Raw genomic sequence first — 17,323 nt, 5'->3', positions numbered from 1 at the left:
ATTATTATTATTATTATTATTATTATTATTATTTAATCCCATGTTCCTGGGACTCTGTATTTGCTCTTTGTAGGGTCTTTGCTACCTGCTGGTCTTCAGCTCCATTTCTTTTCACCCTTTATGTGCTAGAGTGAGGTCCAGTTGTGGCCTGTTTGGTGCCCTTCTGGGGCTCTTTTTCTTTGCTGGAGTCTGTTTCCAATTGCCAAGGAGCTGGTATTGGTGCACAACAATTTTATGGGGCAGATGACCAGGTATATTGGATTTCCCTTCAGCTACTTTTCATGGGTGGACATGTCTGCCTGCTTTTTGCAAATGCCCCAGGCCAGTAAAGCAGCCGGCATGGTCTCTTAAAAGCTTGAAGTGTGAAAGGGGGTGGGGTGGTCATGTGTATATTTTTGCCTGTTGTTCATCTACCTCACATACATGCAAAGATAACAGTGTAGCTCTTTTCAGACAGCAGTACACACAAAACACATACCAGTGTTGGACACCTATCAATTTTTGCTATGCTCTTTCTGTTCTACCACAGATCTTCTTCTTATCCATTAGATGGTGTCTACCTCTCCTCAGCTTCTCCCTCCCTGCTCACTTTCACCCCATTCTTTTCTCATTCTTTTGCAGCATTACAACAGGCCTCTTGTTTTCCCCATCTCTGAAAAACATATTTGTTTTCTCTTCCCACAAGCAGCAAATTTCTCTCTCTCTCTCTCTCCCTCATACTTTATCCTTGCTTTTTTTTTTTTCAGTCTGCCTTTTGGATCATTTTTGGCCCCTTTACTACCACATCTGTGCTTAGTGAGCATGACAGCTTTCATTCTCTCCAGGATGCCAGGGGAGACTCAGATGTAAATTTTGTTTTTCTGGGAAAATTTATCCCAATGCCACCTTGTATTCCCATAATCAAGGGAGAGAACAGGCAATGCAGACAGACTGATAGATACCCCAGAACAGTTTCTACGTTGTGGGAGCTCAAGACTGGGATGCAATCATTATAAATTTTGGACACTTGCAAGTATTTTTAAAACAGTAAAAACACAGAGTACAGTGAATAATAATGCCACCACTAAAACAGTTAACAAAGTGACCATCATGAAAAAATGACAAAATAATAAATGATGTATTTTTAAAAATGGTTTAAGAATAAAATTAGTGTATCAAGGAACAAGGCTCTAAAGTAGGGTTGATGCCTGATCATGGGGGGAGGGAGGGTGTTTTAACCCCAGTTTACCCTTAATGATTAACCCTTAATGGTTAAGATGTCAGTTCTAATGACTGTAAGGTTGGCATTTCACAGCCCATGTGCTGCACAATTGGATGAGCTCCCATCCCAGCTTCTGCCATCTCAGCAGTGTGAAAGCATACAAATGCAAGTAGATAAATAGGTACTACTTTGGTGCAGTCATACTGGGCACATGACCACCAGTCCTTGAACAATGCTGGCTCTTCAGCTTAGTAACAGAGATGAGCACGGCCCCCTACAGTTAGTTATGACTAGACATTTATATCATGGCTAAACCTTTACCATTTACCCTTAATGAGGCTCAACCCCCCCCCCCCCCATTCTGCTATCCGTGCATGTTGATACATGTACTCACTCATCCACGGCATCTTCTAATGGGATTGCTGTGAGCAATAGCTTTTTGTTGTTCACCCACAGAATGTTACTCAACCTTGAGGGCTTATATTGCAGAACCTGGAAAGTTACTTTGCAAAGGTCCAATAATTCCCCACCCAGCATCGCTAGCCAGTGGCCATGCTGTCTGAAGGATTCTGGAAGTTGTAGTCCAGAAGGAACATCCCAGCTTCTGCAACCTGGGCGAATGGAAGCCATCAGGATGGTTGTAGACTATCTGCACACAACAGGCCAGGGTAGGATCTTAATGAACACTCTCAATACTTCAATAAGGGCAGCTAAAGTATGCAACCTGCAGCCCTGGGGCTACTTGCAGCCTCTGAAGCTGGTAACTAGGCTGCACCTGTTTTCTTCATGGCTAGCTGAGCTAATCATTGGACTTCAGAAAAAATAATTTTCTTCCTTGGCTTCTGATAAGATTGTTGCCTACTTGCTGCCAGTAACAGTGGTTAAATTTTAGTGGGGGGCAGAGAATGACATCTGTCTATTAGCTAGCACTGGATGTGATTTAGGAGATAAAAAGGTTGTGCAACTCTGAATGCAGTGTGTATAGAAAGGGCACATTGGGCCCCCTTAGAGTACCTTTGTTGTCAAAGTGCTGAGAGGGTTTGATACAGAACATGGAAAAGTGAGTTATGGTTTGGCAGTTCCAGAATCCCCTGTGGCTAAAATTGGTGGGAGGATTCTGGGACTCTTTTAAAAAGTCCCACACTCTGTCTTGGATATTCTGCATCACCGCTAGTCACCTGTTCAGAAGCAAGGAGTCTGTTATTCAGTAATCATTTGCCAGTAACCTGGAAAGTGAAGTGAAGCCATTAAGGTGTTTATTACTAGAAAAGGTGCAGAGTTTATCTCTATGCTGAGGCAGAGAGGTTGGGGAAGAGTAGTGAGGGAAGGGAACATTATAGGGGGGAGACATATTGAGTGGTGGTGGAGCGGGAAGTGTCAGTGAATGCTGGGTGGCTTGAGAGTCTTCTCTTATATTCTTTGAAGTTCCCACAAGTGTTTTGTTTTTCTCCATCAGTTCTGTGTGGTGCGTGTTTGGACTCACTTAGGGGGCACAGGGCAGGTAGACTGGTACAGGTGGTTTTGCCCTCCAACATGCCTTAGCATCTCTTGCCTGAAGCAGCCTCTCCATTCTGCCTAATAGTAGTAATACCTTTGAAGAACCTATGATGCTATGGTTCATAGAACTGAAGCCTTGATTCTGTGTAAATTCTGAGGCTTTCTTCCACTGTTCACTTCAGCAGAGATTTGTGGAAGTGAGCTGTCAGCTGAGCATGGGAACCAGTTGAACCCTGTTGGGAAGGCAAGGTGACAAAATGCCTCCTTGCATCTATACCACCTTATTAATCTTAAGTAAAGGAATTAAGGCCAGCTGAAAGTATTCAAACTATTCAGGCGTCTTAGTATTTTGAGCACCAAAAGTTCACAGGTATTAGCTTCCTGACAATAATGTTAGCAGTGCAGGGGGGAGCTGCCCTGAGACCAGTTTGGCTTAGATTTATCTCATGTCTGCATATGACACAGTACCAGAGTGCTTTTGCAGTGGAACTGTGTGGAATGTGTATGGCTGAGTGACCCCCATGTGAGGGGCTCACAGAGGGGTTGAGGCCTGAGCTGTAGACAATTCAGGTTTGTTTCTGCTTATTGAGCCATAAAAGCAGTACTTAAAAGACTCCTGCTTATTCTCAACATGGGAATTATGGCTCCCGCAGAGTGGCTGTTAAGTCCAATAGACCCTGCATAGGCCGTAGGCATTGTGATGGGAAGAAAATGCCATCACCTCAGGCTGACTAATGCCATCTTGATCTGTTATCCCAAATGATGGGCACATTTGTATCCTCATCATTTGGGTAACAGGTCCCAATGTCTTGGGGTGCATCTCTATTGTATAGGCTAGAAAAATTGCATTTTGCCCTTGTATTTTCCTATAAAAACAGCTTTGATTTATGATGGCCCTATGAATGAGAGACCTCCAAAAGACCTGGCCATCAACAGCCTTGATCAGATCTTGAAAATGCAAAACTGTAGCTTTAGGATTGCCAGAGTGAAAACTGGGGAGGGCTCCTGTACTTTAATTGCTGTACAGAAGAAGAAATTTTAGCAGATGTTGCTTGTTACCTGTATGTGAGGCAAGCTCCGTCTGCTGAAATGCCCTCATCTATTCAACCATTAAAGTTACACTAGCCCTCTCTAGTTTTCAATCTGGTAAAGCTATCTTGAGAGCCAGTGTGGTGTAATGGGTTGGGTGTTGGACTAGGACCCTGGACATCAGGGTCCAAATCCCCATTTGGCCATGGGAACCCACTGGGTGACCTTGGACAAATCACACTCTCTCAACTTCAGAGGTAGGCAATGGCAAACCCCCTCTGAACAAATCTCGCCAAGAAAACCCTATGAATGGGTTGTCATAGATTGGAAAATGAAGGCACACAACAACACTATCTTGTTTTCTTAATTGGATCAAGCTACTGTAGGGTGATCTTCCTTTTTAAATTCTGGATTTTTTCCCCCAATATTAGTTCCCCAAATCCCGCCAGCAAGCATAAGTGATTCTGGTAACTGTAGTCTGAAATAACATTTCAAAGCTATTTCATTTGATGCCTACTGGATATAATGGGTATAATGGCATGCTTAGAGAATATTTCCACTGATAAGACTTTTCTTTGTAAAATTATCTAAACACATGTGTAGTTCAGAGATCCGTTAGTTTTGCTAACATGCAACTTGGTTTTGTGGCCAGTTTAGCCACCCACTGTATTTAGGGTTGCCATCAGTCAGGACCTCCAAACCGGGACAAATGTAGGACAAATGTAGGGCAACATTTTCAAATGTAGGACACATTTTTATAAAAATGGAGGACATGCAAAAAATTTGAGGTTTTTTAAAAAAATCTTAATATAAATGCATGTTTTTTAGGCATGATCAAAATGGAGGACATTTTGGCATTATTCCTAGACAGATGGCAGAAATGTACTTGCCCTCGTGTTCAACTGTACTTCTCAGAAGTGTGTACTTGGTCAAGGGACTGTGGTTTTTCTTCACTGCGCATGAGTTTGTAAAAATCACAGCAAGTTACATTGGCCGTGCCTGAGAGGCTTATTGATATCAATATCACCACCACCATCATCATCATCATCACCACTATAATTGGCCAAGAAAGGCAGACTTGTTAGCATTCAAAGCGCCATAAATACACAGAAAATGCACTTGCATATATTTAATAATAAAAAATAATTAAAAAAAACAAGGCAGGGGTGTATATATTTAATAATAAAAATTAATGTAATAAAATAAAAAACAAGTAATAATAAAAATTAATGAAATAAAATAAAACAAGCAGTAATAAAAATTAATGAAATAAAATAAAACAAGCAATAATAAAAAATTAATGAAATAAAATAAAGACAAGCAATAATAAAAATTAATAAAATAAAATAAAACAAGCAATAATACTTTCCCCAAACCGGGAAAGTCCCGCCCCCCAGGCGGGATATGGCAACCCTAACTGTATTAGTAGCATCAAAAGTGGGAGACGACACCAAGGGGCCTGTTGTCTCAACACACATTATGTCCATATGTATGTATAGAATGGAAGGAAGGACAAATCACTAAGGAAGAGTGCAGATGTATAGCCCAAGCTAACGGGAACAGTATAAGAAAAGCTACCACTCAGAATGAGCTGAAGCTGGCTAGGCAAGCATGGAGCAACAATAAGGGGATTTTCACATACATTTGAGGCAAGAGAATGACCAAGGAGGCAGCGGTGCTGCCATTCAATAAAGATAACAAAATGCTAACAGATCACAGTGAAAAATCAGAACTATTCAGTATCTATTTTGCTTCAGTTTCGCCCCCCAAAAAGAGAGAAAGAGAGAGAGAGAACTCTGTGCTTTCATGCAGCAGCGAAGACCTTGTCAAGGAATCTGGATTGCAAATCAAGATAGATAAGAGTCCAGGAATTATTTTGGGAGAAAGGAGGGGTATAAATCCAATCAAGAAGGAAGGAAGGAAGGGATCACCTAGTTAACCTAGAAAAATTCAAATTTGAAGGGCCAATTAAACTGCATCCCAAAGCACTTAAGGAACTTGATCTTGTACTGTCTGTAACACTAGTCATTCTTGAGAAATCTTGGAGAACAAGTGAGTTACCAAACTTTAGCAAACATTGCCACTCTTTTTAAAAAGGGCAAAAAAGAAGATCCAGGAAATTACCGGTTAGTCAGCCTGACCTCAATACCAGAAAAAATATTAGAATGAAGTATGCAAGAGTCTGTCTGCAAGTATTTTGATGACAATTCAGTGATCAGTAAGAGCCAGCATGGGTTTGTCAAGAACTATCCTGCCAAACTAATATATCTTTTTTTGATCTGGTCTTTAGTTTAAGGTGGGAATGCTATGGATATCATTCATCTGGATTTCAGCAAAGCATTTGATAAAGTCCCCCATAATATTATGATTACCAAACTGATTAGATATAGACTAATGTTGACCCCTAATTCCCATAACAGTGTTACCAAAAATAACTACAGCTAGAATGAGCAATACCTCCTGGTCTACAGCACATATGGATGTGAAGAAATCTTATTAATTGGCTTATTCTCAAGATAGACTGTTGATTGTAGCTCATGGGATTTCTCCCTTCCAGTATACAACTGAGACAATGATCACTTTCACTCTTTTATCAAGTTTTCTATGCAGAATGCAGAATTAGTTTGCAAAAGCAGTCTGTTTTTCCTTTGTGAAGCTAAGTATCTGCTAAGTGTACAGAACAAATCCAGGAGGAGTGAGTAATCAAAAACAATTCTTCAGTGCTTCTTCTAAAAATAAAAATGGCCAGGGCATCATGGCAGCAGCTTTCATAGTTATTCAGAATTACACAGCAGTCGATCTTGAAAAAGTTCAAAATCTTGTCAAGACTGACAAGAAACAACAACAACGAAAACAAATTCACCCTTGCCCCCTTGCAGGCATCTTGACATTTATGTTTTTTGCATAGGAAACTGAGACAAGTGAGCATTTATATTCCTAGCAGCACCCAACCTGTAGGAAGAAAATCTCTTTCCTTCCTCCTTCAGAATAGGTAATATCCATGCTTTCATGTCTTCTTTCTGCCTCTGCTACCCGCTTAAGCAAAATCAGCTTTGGTGCCTCTGAGTTTTCAAAAAAAATGTTTTTACCCTGACTTTCTTCAACCTGCTAAGGATCTTCCTGTGTGTGTAAATCTCATCTGTCACTTTCTTTGGCTTGACATTATTCAGTTAGTTTGAAGAGATCCAAAGCCCACCTAGTCCTGACCCCTGCCATACAGTAATCCACTGTTAGAGCACTTCTGAGGAGGTCATTTTAAAAGCTTCCAGTGATGGAGAGTCCACCACCTTTGTGGGTGGCTCATTTTACTATTGAACAGCTCTTACCATCAGGAAATGCTTCTTATTTTTTATTTGGAATCTCATTTCTTGTAATTTGAATCCATTGGTTTGGGTCATACCCTCTGAAGCAGCAGAAAACAATCTTGCTCCATTTCTTTCCCCAGGTTCCTCCTCAGTATTGGCCAAAGAGATCCCAGTTCTAAGTTTTATCCTTGTTGTTTACTGTTTAAAAGGACTGCAATCAATGTATTAATCTCTAGCCCATCTAATCACTTTCATCTTTAGTGCTTTCATCTCTTTGCCTGGGCACCCTCATGTTTTATACTACAGCTCTCATATTGGCCAACAATTTTCTAGCACCAAATATCTGAAGGAACCAAAGTACTTACTTTGTTCCTTTGGGTGACCGTAACATTTGTAACACAATTCAGTATTTAATACCTAGATTTTTTAATTGAAATATTTATGTATTAAAACATCTCTTCCACATAAACATCCCTGCAAACTGGTGGGTTTTTGGGGTGGGTGTTGTTGAAGACTTTTTCTAGGTGCCACGTTCTGTGATTTAGACGGGCCCATGACAAGGCCTTTTCTCTTGTGTCTGAAAGTTCTATTTTCTTCATAGGTGGAAGCTAGAGATGAAAATATATGTTTTGTTGTCATTTTGTAGTGATGTTTTTTTATTGTTTTATAAAAAAATAGTATTTTAAAATTTTACCTTTGGCCACATCCTAAAGACACCAGGTTCCATCTGATCTTGGAAGCTAAGCTGGTTAGTACTTAGATGGGGGACTGCCAACAAATATGAGGTGCTGTAGGCTACATTTCAAGAAAGCCAGTGTGGTATAGTGGTTAGCGCATTGGACTACGACTCTGGAGACCAGGATTCGAATCTCAGCTTTGCAACTGGGTGTAAACTCACTGGGTGACCATGGGCAAGTCACATTCTTGCAGCCTCAGTGGATGGCAATGGCAAAACCCTCTGAAGAAAAATGCCAAGAAAACACCATCATAGATTCATCTTCGTGTTGCCATAAATCAAAAATGGCTTGAAGGCACACAACAACAGCAAACAAAGGCTATATTTCAGAGGAAAGAACTGGCAAAACCCATATTTTTTGCCTAAGAAAACCCTATGAAATTCATGGGGTCAAGGTGCTGAGATATACACACATGTTCTGTATCATTCAATGATTGATAGTTTGTCAGCTGTTCTCATACTCCTGAAGGACAGGGTATCAAGTTGTAAATAACTGCCACTTGACAAGTTTGCTGTGATTTTTTTTTTTTTTTTGGCATGGACATTCTTGCTGCAGACTAGACAGTATTTGTTTTGCTTTTCCTGTAGAGTTCCTTCCGATCCCAATTCTGCACATGCCTAAGTGAGACACCAGTTGACTGTTGATGTTTGTAAACGGACACTACTGCTTCTCTTTATTTTTACAGACAAATGAGTCACTGGGAGGAAATTTTGGCTTTGTTTCTTCAGGCCTTCCTTGATAGTCTTCCCTCCTCTTCCCCACTGATTATTTGGCCCAGAAGAAGCTTAATTAAAAGCACTGGAATCACATTTCAACATATTTTCTGATGTGAGTTGAAAATAGCTTCCTCCTCCACTTTCACAAGAACAGCAGTAAAATAGCACAATCAACTATATCTTCTACAGAGCTTGGAGAAGTTTTATATATAAACTAAAACTTCCAGAATTAGCATAGCAATAGCATTTACAGTTCTATACTGCTTATCAGTGAACTCAGCACTCTCTAAGGGGTTTACAGTCTGTAAACCAATTGCCCCCAACAAGCTGGGTACTCATTTTACTGACCTACAAAAGGATGGAAGGCTGAGTCAAGCATGGAGCCCTTGAGATCGAACTCACAAGCTTGTGGCAATATTTAACCAGTGTGCCATTAGGGCTCTTCAGAATTCCCAACCATCATAGGGGTGAATGGAGATTCTGGAACTCATCATCTAAAATTAGAACTTTTGCAAGCTCTAAACTTCTTTCTTCTTTCTCTTGAAAACTGTTACATGAATCTTTTCTCTTCAGTATATTATGAGCCTGAACCTATTGGAAGATGTGATGTATAATAATGAGAGATTGCTGAATCTGTCTCATGAGGATGACAGTAGGAAAAGCTTTTACACAGTCAGTTTTAAATCTCCAGTTTTTGCTACAAAGGGGTGTTATTTATACTACAAAAGACTTATTTTCTGCTTCTTCCATGTTAAGACTAAAACTCCCCTCTCCCAATAATACACCTCTGGTTTTCCACCTTCTAACCCCCTTTTCCTCTTAATCAAATCAAAAGGACAAATGTTTCCCTGTGCAACTCAAGTTTTAGCCTTTATGCATGTCTAGTGTGTGTGGCTATTAAATAGTTTTGTATGGCCTGTAGCTTTTGTTATAATTTGAAATACTGTAGCTTTATTTTTAAAGCCCATTACCCCAAGTCCTACACTTCTATGGCTTGCTGGTGCAGAGAAATATTGAATATATATGGGAAGTGGTTGAATTTTGTGGAGCACAACTTGTATCACTCTGAGGGCCATTTTTATTTTTAGTATTTATTATGATTCTATAAGAAAGCATTTTTTCCATGTCAGCTTACTGTTTCTGTTTTAACCTTTTTTCTGTCGGCTTCTTTTTCTCTGCCCTCCATAACATACCTTCTTATGCATCTTATCCTTGTACTTAGGGTTGCCATGTCCCGAGAACAAGTGGGACATTCACGGTTTTTGAGGGAGCGGCAAGGTCCCGTCCCTCTTTGTCCCGGGTGGCCGGGGCTCCAGGCTCCTGAGTCTCGACCAGCCCTGCCTCTCCTCCTTGCTGCCTTGCGTGCTCACGCGTGCGCTCCAACAGCACTCAATGGAGGAGCAGAGGTTCAAGCTCCTCCAATTGGCCAGCCTCAAGAAGAGGAGGAGCTTGAGCCTCTGCTCCTTCATTGAGCCTGGAGCACGCGCACCGAGCACACGAGGCAGCAAGAAGGTGAGGCAGGGCCGGGCAGCTGCCTGGCCCCGAGACAGAGCCGAAGAGGAGAAGGAAGCCTTGCTGCAGCGAGGCTTCCCTGCCCTCTTTGGCTCCTCTCTCCTCAGAGCCTAGTCAGACTCTGCAAAGCCTTCTCCAGAGGTGGAGGAGCGTCCTCCGCCTCCGAGAAGGCTGGCCCCCGAGCCGGGCTCGGCGAAGCCTTCTCCGGAGATGGAGGAGCGTCCTCCGCCTCCGGAGAAGGCCGACCGCTGTTTATATTAATGCTTTTTGAATTTATTAATTTTTTTGTTTTTTTGTGTTCATATCCTCCATTTACAAAACATGTCCTACATTGGGGAGGCTTTTTGTCCTACATTTGTCCTACTTTCCCCCCCATTTGTCCCGGTTTGGAGGTAGACAGTTATGGCAACCCTACTTGTACACTTTCATCCTATTTTCTCTCTATCCACAGCACCTGCTTCTCCCCCCCCCCCCCCCCATAAGTCTTTCTTCAGCAGTGCCATCTCACCCCTCACCTTTCCCTCAGGTAGCCCATAGCACTATTTTTGCACTAGTACAGGTCTGTTGGCATCTCCACCAGCTACCCACCCTTCCTCTTTTTCTCTATTGCAAGTGACTTCACACTCCATGGTGTTCCTCTTCTTCTCTTTAGACAGGCTAGGATGATGCTTGGCTAATGAGTGTGTCCTCACAATACATCAAGAAACCTTTTGTGTCCAAAGTGTTTAGCTTGGCTGATTTTATGGCCTCACTCCCAGGCTAATGGACACTAATGGCCAAAGGATTTGTAATTCTTTCCCTGTTCTCAAAGTCCTTTGCTTCCATGGCAGAATGGTCCCTTGGCACCAAACCCTCAGTGGCTGGGCTGGGCTCATGGATGTGCTCAGTGCAGCAGAGGGATTGGGGGAAATTTGAGCTGACAGCTTGCTGCTGGACTCTGTAGTGTAATGAGAGTAGGACATATTTTGCAAGTAAGCCTTGCAGTTAGTTGGGTATATAGGAACTATTTGCCACTTACTTTTGGCATGTAGATCTGGGAAATGGTGTGTGTGGGGGATATACACCCCTCACCCAGCACTTCTTCCCCAGTTGAATTACTCAAAGATGTTGGCAAATAGCAAAAGTTGAGTGATGTCTTGGGGTTATTTTAATAAAATTAATGCCATCCCTTTAAACTTTTATTTCTGGTTTTTGATACTCTAGAGCTTATTTGCAGTGTGAAGGGTAAAAAGATATTTGCACCTCTATCCTAAATTCCTTCCTTTTGAAGTACATCTTGTTAACATTCAGCAGGGTTTGCTTTCAAGGTTAGGTACTTAGAATAGTGCGATGGCCAATACTGATGCTGTGGAATTTAATTTTATTGCATATTGCCATAAGAAGCTTGAATAATTTACTGCTAAGGAATGTTAATTCATTCCAGATTCTAACAGGATTTCCACCAGAATCAGGGATGTGCATATTGGGTCAGATTTTCTGTCCTATGGCAAAGTATACGTCTGTGTGTTTGCATGCTAGATGCTTATTTGTTAGTGTATTCAAATATTTCTTTTTTTCTTTTTTTAACTGATTTAATATGCTTTGACACTAATGAATTTCAGTGCTTGACTCTCCATTAATTCCTTTTCTTGGATGTTCTTCTGTTTTTTGCAGGTAAGGTGACAGATTTTCATGCTTTGAGGATTAAAGGAACTTCTATGTATACTAAAAATTACATCAATCATAACTCTTAGCTGGCAAATACCACATCACGTTCACTTTGCATCCCTGACTACTCTGCAGAATCCATGGATGAGTGAAACTATGAAATCTAAATAGGTTTCTCTTGAAACATTTCCACCCACAGAAATGTTCAAAGGACTCCTACTTCACCATCTGTTGTGACAACCTGAAAGGAAGATTAAGAAGACGAACCCCTTTCACATCATACAATTACAGCACTATAATTACCCCTTTAACTGCCATGACAGCATCCTATGGTGTTCTGGGATTTGCACTTTAGGGTGGGTTATTTAGAATTCTCAGCCAGAGAGATAATAATAATAATAATAATAATAATAATAATATATCTATTTATTTATTTATTTATATCCCACCTCTTCCTTTTTGGGGATTGAGGCAGGGAACAACAAGGTTTATACAGTACAAAGATAACAAAACATCAAAATCCCCCCATCCCCCCCATCCCAGAACCTCCCTCCCTAAAGTATAAAGCTATAATAGTAAAATCATACATACATAGCAATAGCATCAAGAAAAATGACGAATAACGAGGGAACGTAATAAAATGGGTGGATTCCTTCAGTTCTGACCATAATCAATTGGGGAGGGCCTGCCGGAAGAGGATAGTTTTTATCACCTTTTTGAAGGCCTCAAGAGAGGATAATTGGTAAATCCTGTAGTTCTATTGAGAGCTGTAATATCTCAATAGAACTACAAACTCTGGACTACACAGAATGCAGCTTTGGCAGCTGAAGTGGAATCGTACTGCTATAACTAGTGTGAAAAGGCTCTCCTCACTCGTGCTATAGGGCAGAACTTTGAGGAAGGAGTTTACTTGGAGAGATGATCAAATGGAGCAGAACTGGTTTATCACTTTTTTGAAGAAAATGAAGTTATACACGTTATAATATCTAAACAACTCCTCTGCCCTACCCTGGATGGCCATTAAGTCCAGAATCTTTTCACTGTATCCTCCCAGAGAACCCAGTGAAACTTTTGGACCCTGTTTTTAGACTCACTTCTTCTGACAGAGTAACTTGTCCTACTAACATGTATTTATCAAGTACTATTAGAATCACATTCAGACTATGGATTCCTTACCAAATAATCAACTACTGTATAAATTAATCCAGATCCTAACATGTGGCAAAGTGGCTGTTGCAATAGTTATTTCTGTACCAGCTTAACGAGGAGTTTTGCTTTGCTTTGCAAGGACATGGTTAACTTACCTCTCCCTTTAAATACACTGGTACCCCGGGATACGAAAGGACCGGGTTACGAATTTTTCGGGATACGAAAAATGCGGCTTGGAAAAAGCTGTCCCGGGTTGCGAAAGATTCTTCGGGTTACGCAATCCTTTTCGGCGCGAAATTCAAAAAATGCAAAGTGCAGCGATAGGCTTTTCAGGGATTTAAAGGGCTAACGGCTAACCCAGGGGGCTGGGTTAGGCGCGATTTTTGAATTTCGTTAGCAGCAGTGATTGGCTTGAGAAATCAAGCCAATCAATTGCATTGGCTAACGAAATTGGGGGGGGTGGCTTGCCTTGCGAAATAAAAGCCGGCTTCCATTGATCGGCTCCTTTGTCTGGCCCTGTGGACTGTGTGAGGAAGAGTTGATATTTGAGCTCTGACTCTTGGGTTCACTTGCGGTTCGGACTTTTCCTGGCTTTGGACTTTTGCTGCCTTTGCCAGGTGTATCTTCGGATCAAGACCGGCATCGGGAATTTCTCTACCGGTAGGTTGATGAATTTTTACCTTCTTCTTGTGGGGTGGGTTGGGCTGAGACAGTGTGACCATGCTTTTGCTCTGGGGTGCTGGGGTGCTGTTTATTTTTTTTAAATTTTTTTAATTTTTTTTTAATTTTTATTTTTTTTATTTTTATTTTTTTGGTGTTTTCAAAGTGTGGATTGTGGGTTTTGCTACACTACTGGCATGTTCAGATTTGTGGATGATGGGCTAGAGCTGCTGGGTTGCATTTTTGGGGGTTTTTTGCTGTTTGGGTAACATGCTCTGATGTGTGGATGATGGGTTAGAGCTGCTGGGTTGCTTTTTTTGGGGTTTCTTGCTGTTTGGGTAACATGCTCTGATGTGTGGATGATGGGTTAGAGCTGCTGGGTTGCTTTTTTTGGGGTTTTTTGCTGTTTGGGTAACATGCTCTGATGTGTGGATGATGGGTTAGAGCTGCTGGGTTGCTTTTTTTGGGGTTTCTTGCTGTTTGGGTAACATGCTCTGATGTGTGGATGATGGGTTAGAGCTGCTGGGTTGCTTTTTTGGGGGTTTCTTGCTGTTTGGGTGGCATGCTCTGATGTGTGGATGATGGGTTAGAGCTGCTGGGTTGCTTTTTTTGGGGTTTCTTGCTGTTTGGGTAACATGCTCTGATGTGTGGATGATGGGTTAGAGCTGCTGGGTTGCTTTTTTTGGGGTTTCTTGCTGTTTGGGTGGCATGCTCTGATGTGTGGATGATGGGCTAGAGCTGCTGGGTTGCTTTTTTTGGGGTTTCTTGCTGTTTGGGTAACATGCTCTGATGTGTGGATGATGGGCTAGAGCTGCTGGGTTGCATTTTTGGGGGTTTTTTGCTGTTTGGGTAACATGCTCTGATGTGTGGATGATGGGTTAGAGCTGCTGGGTTGCTTTTTTTGGGGTTTCTTGCTGTTTGGGTAACATGCTCTGATGTGTGGATGATGGGTTAGAGCTGCTGGGTTGCTTTTTTTGGGGTTTCTTGCTGTTTGGGTAACATGCTCTGATGTGTGGATGATGGGCTAGAGCTGCTGGGTTGCATTTTTGGGGGTTTTTTGCTGTTTGGGTAACATGCTCTGATGTGTGGATGATGGGTTAGAGCTGCTGGGTTGCTTTTTTTGGGGTTTCTTGCTGTTTGGGTAACATGCTCTGATGTGTGGATGATGGGTTAGAGCTGCTGGGTTGCTTTTTTTGGGGTTTCTTGCTGTTTGGGTAACATGCTCTGATGTGTGGATGATGGGTTAGAGCTGCTGGGTTGCTTTTTTTGGGGTTTTTTGCTGTTTGGGTAACATGCTCTGATGTGTGGATGATGGGTTAGAGCTGCTGGGTTGCTTTTTTTGGGGTTTTTTGCTGTTTGGGTAACATGCTCTGATGTGTGGATGATGGGTTAGAGCTGCTGGGTTGCTTTTTTTGGGGTTTCTTGCTGTTTGGGTAACATGCTCTGATGTGTGGATGATGGGTTAGAGCTGCTGGGTTGCTTTTTTGGGGGTTTCTTGCTGTTTGGGTGGCATGCTCTGATGTGTGGATGATGGGTTAGAGCTGCTGGGTTGCTTTTTTTGGGGTTTCTTGCTGTTTGGGTAACATGCTCTGATGTGTGGATGATGGGTTAGAGCTGCTGGGTTGCTTTTTTTGGGGTTTCTTGCTGTTTGGGTGGCATGCTCTGATGTGTGGATGATGGGTTAGAGCTGCTGGGTTGCTTTTTTTGGGGTTTCTTGCTGTTAGTGTGGCATGCTCTGATGTGTGGATGATGGGCTTCATTTGCTGCTTTGATTTCTTCATGGCTGTGCTGTTTTCAAAGTGTGGTGTGAGACTTTTAACACTTTGGCTATGGTCACATGTGGCCAGAGACTCTCACCATAGGGTGGCATTTTCTGATTTGGGGGTTTTGGCCTTATGGGCTTGTGTTCTTGTGTGCTTTGGCCATGCCTGTGATGATTTGAGAGTGTGGGGTGGGACTTTTGCAAGTTTGGGCCAGAGAGTGTGACCATGGGGGTGGGGGTGGTTTCCAATTGTGGCTTTTGCTCATTGCCTGTGCCTTTTGTCCTTTTTAGGCTTGAGCTATGGCTCCCAAGCCAAGCGGTGAGAAGAAGAAGAGGGCTCCCTTGTCCTTGGAGGACAAGAAGGACATCATTGCCAAGCACGAGAGGGGCGTGCGCTTGGTGGACATTGCCAAGGAGTATGGACGCAACCCATCGACGATTGGCACTGTCCTCAAGCAGAAGGAGGCCATCAGAGCTGTTGTGGCTCCAGCGAAAGGCGTGACGACCATCGCCAAGCAGAGGACACCGAAGCATGAGGAGATGGAGCGCCTGCTTCTCCTCTGGATCAAGGAAAAGGAGCGAGTCGGGGACACTGTGACCACCTCGGTCATCTGCGAGAAGGCCACCGCCATCTACGAAGACCTGGCCAGCAAGGAGGCAGGCGAAGGAACTTCTTCGCAGGAGGAGCCAGCCACCCCGGACTTCAAAGCATCACGTGGCTGGTTCGACAGGTTCAAGAGGAGGACCGGGATCCACTCTGTCGTCCGTCACGGCGAGGCGTCCAGCGCAGACCACCAGGCCGCTGAAGCATTCGTCGTCGCGTTCAAGGCCATGGTGGAGGAGGAAGGCTACGTCCCGCAGCAAGTCTTCAACTGCGACGAGACGGGCCTCTTCTGGAAGAAGATGCCTCGCCGCACCTACATCACCCAGGAGGAGAGGAGACAGCCAGGCCACAAGCCAATGAAGGACCGCTTCACACTTGCGTTGTGTGCCAATGCCAGCGGGGACTGTAAGGTCAAGCCCCTGTTGGTGTACCACTCCGAGAATCCCAGGGCGTTCAAGGCACACAACATCCAGAAGGACAGGTTGCCAGTGATGTGGCGCTCCAATGGCCGCGCATGGGTGACACGCCTCCTTTTCGTCGAGTGGATCAACAGTGTCTTCGCCCCGACAGTGAAGCGGTACCTGGAGGAAGAAGATTTGCCCCTGAAGTGCCTCCTCCTCTTGGACAATGCTCCTGCGCACCCGCATGGCCTGGAGAAGGACATCCTCGCGGAGTTCTCCTTCATCAAGGTCCAGTTTCTGCCACCCAACACGACCTCCCTCTTGCAACCCATGGACCAGCAGGTGATCGCCAACTTCAAGAAGCTGTACACCAAGCACCTCTTCAAGCGTTGCTTCGATGTGACCGAGAGCACACAGCTGACCCTTCGTGAGTTCTGGAAGCAGCATTTTGACATCGTGGTGTGCATAAAGATGGTGGACTTGGCCTGGCAGGCGATCACCAGGCGCAACCTGATTGCTGCGTGGAGGAAGCTGTGGCCTGATGCTTCTTCCTTGGAAGGGTCACAGTCCGAGGGTGCTGAGCCAGGTGAAGAGGAAGAGGTGCACGAGATCGTCTCCATCGCGAGGTCCCTGGGACTCGACGTGGACAACGAGGACGTGGAGGAACTCCTCGAGGAGCACAACGAGGACCTGACAACAGAGGACCTGAAGGCCTTGGCGGCGATGCAACACTCGGCCGTGGACGAGGACGTGCTCCACTTCGACAGGGGCCAGCAGGAGGAGGCTGCGGGGGCATCTTTGCCAACGGCAGACATTAAAGACATTCTGAGGCAATTCCACAATGTGGCTTCCTTTGTGGAGAAGCACCACCCTGAGCAGGTGCTCACCAGCCATGCCATTGCCCATTTTGATAATGTCTGCCTTAGCCATTTTAAGAACCTGCTTAAGGGCCGGCAAAAGCAGACATCCTTGGACCAGTTCTTCCCTAGAGCGGGAGAACCGTCTTCCAAGAAGGCAAAAGGTGACCCTTAAAAAAAAGGTGACCCTAAAAAAAAACACCAAATTCTTTTTAAAAAAATGGTTAACTTTGTTAAATTGGTGGC

General features: G+C 43.4%; 1 protein-coding gene across 4 annotated transcripts in view; it reads left to right on the top strand.

The window, feature by feature from the left end:
- The window catches only part of SLC29A1 (solute carrier family 29 member 1 (Augustine blood group)), a 121,746-nt gene that overhangs the window by 18,815 nt on the left and 85,608 nt on the right, over positions 1–17,323 (top strand). For 2 of the 4 annotated variants that reach the window (XM_089529634.1, XM_089529631.1), the window contains one exon: positions 8,455–8,597. The exons of the other annotated variants lie outside the window; for them this stretch is intronic. The gene's annotated coding sequence lies outside the window, so the exon portion shown is untranslated. The remainder of the gene's footprint in view (positions 1–8,454; positions 8,598–17,323) is intronic. 4 annotated transcript variants of the gene reach the window in all.

This window comes from Sceloporus occidentalis, unplaced genomic scaffold, assembly GCF_023333645.1.
Source record: "Sceloporus occidentalis isolate IW3139 unplaced genomic scaffold, rSceOcc1.0.p SCAF_6, whole genome shotgun sequence".
In the NCBI taxonomy this organism is placed as follows: Eukaryota; Metazoa; Chordata; class Lepidosauria; order Squamata; family Phrynosomatidae; genus Sceloporus; species Sceloporus occidentalis.
The sequence above is the reverse complement of the archived record's forward strand: the minus strand, read 5'-3'. Positions and strand labels throughout refer to the sequence as shown.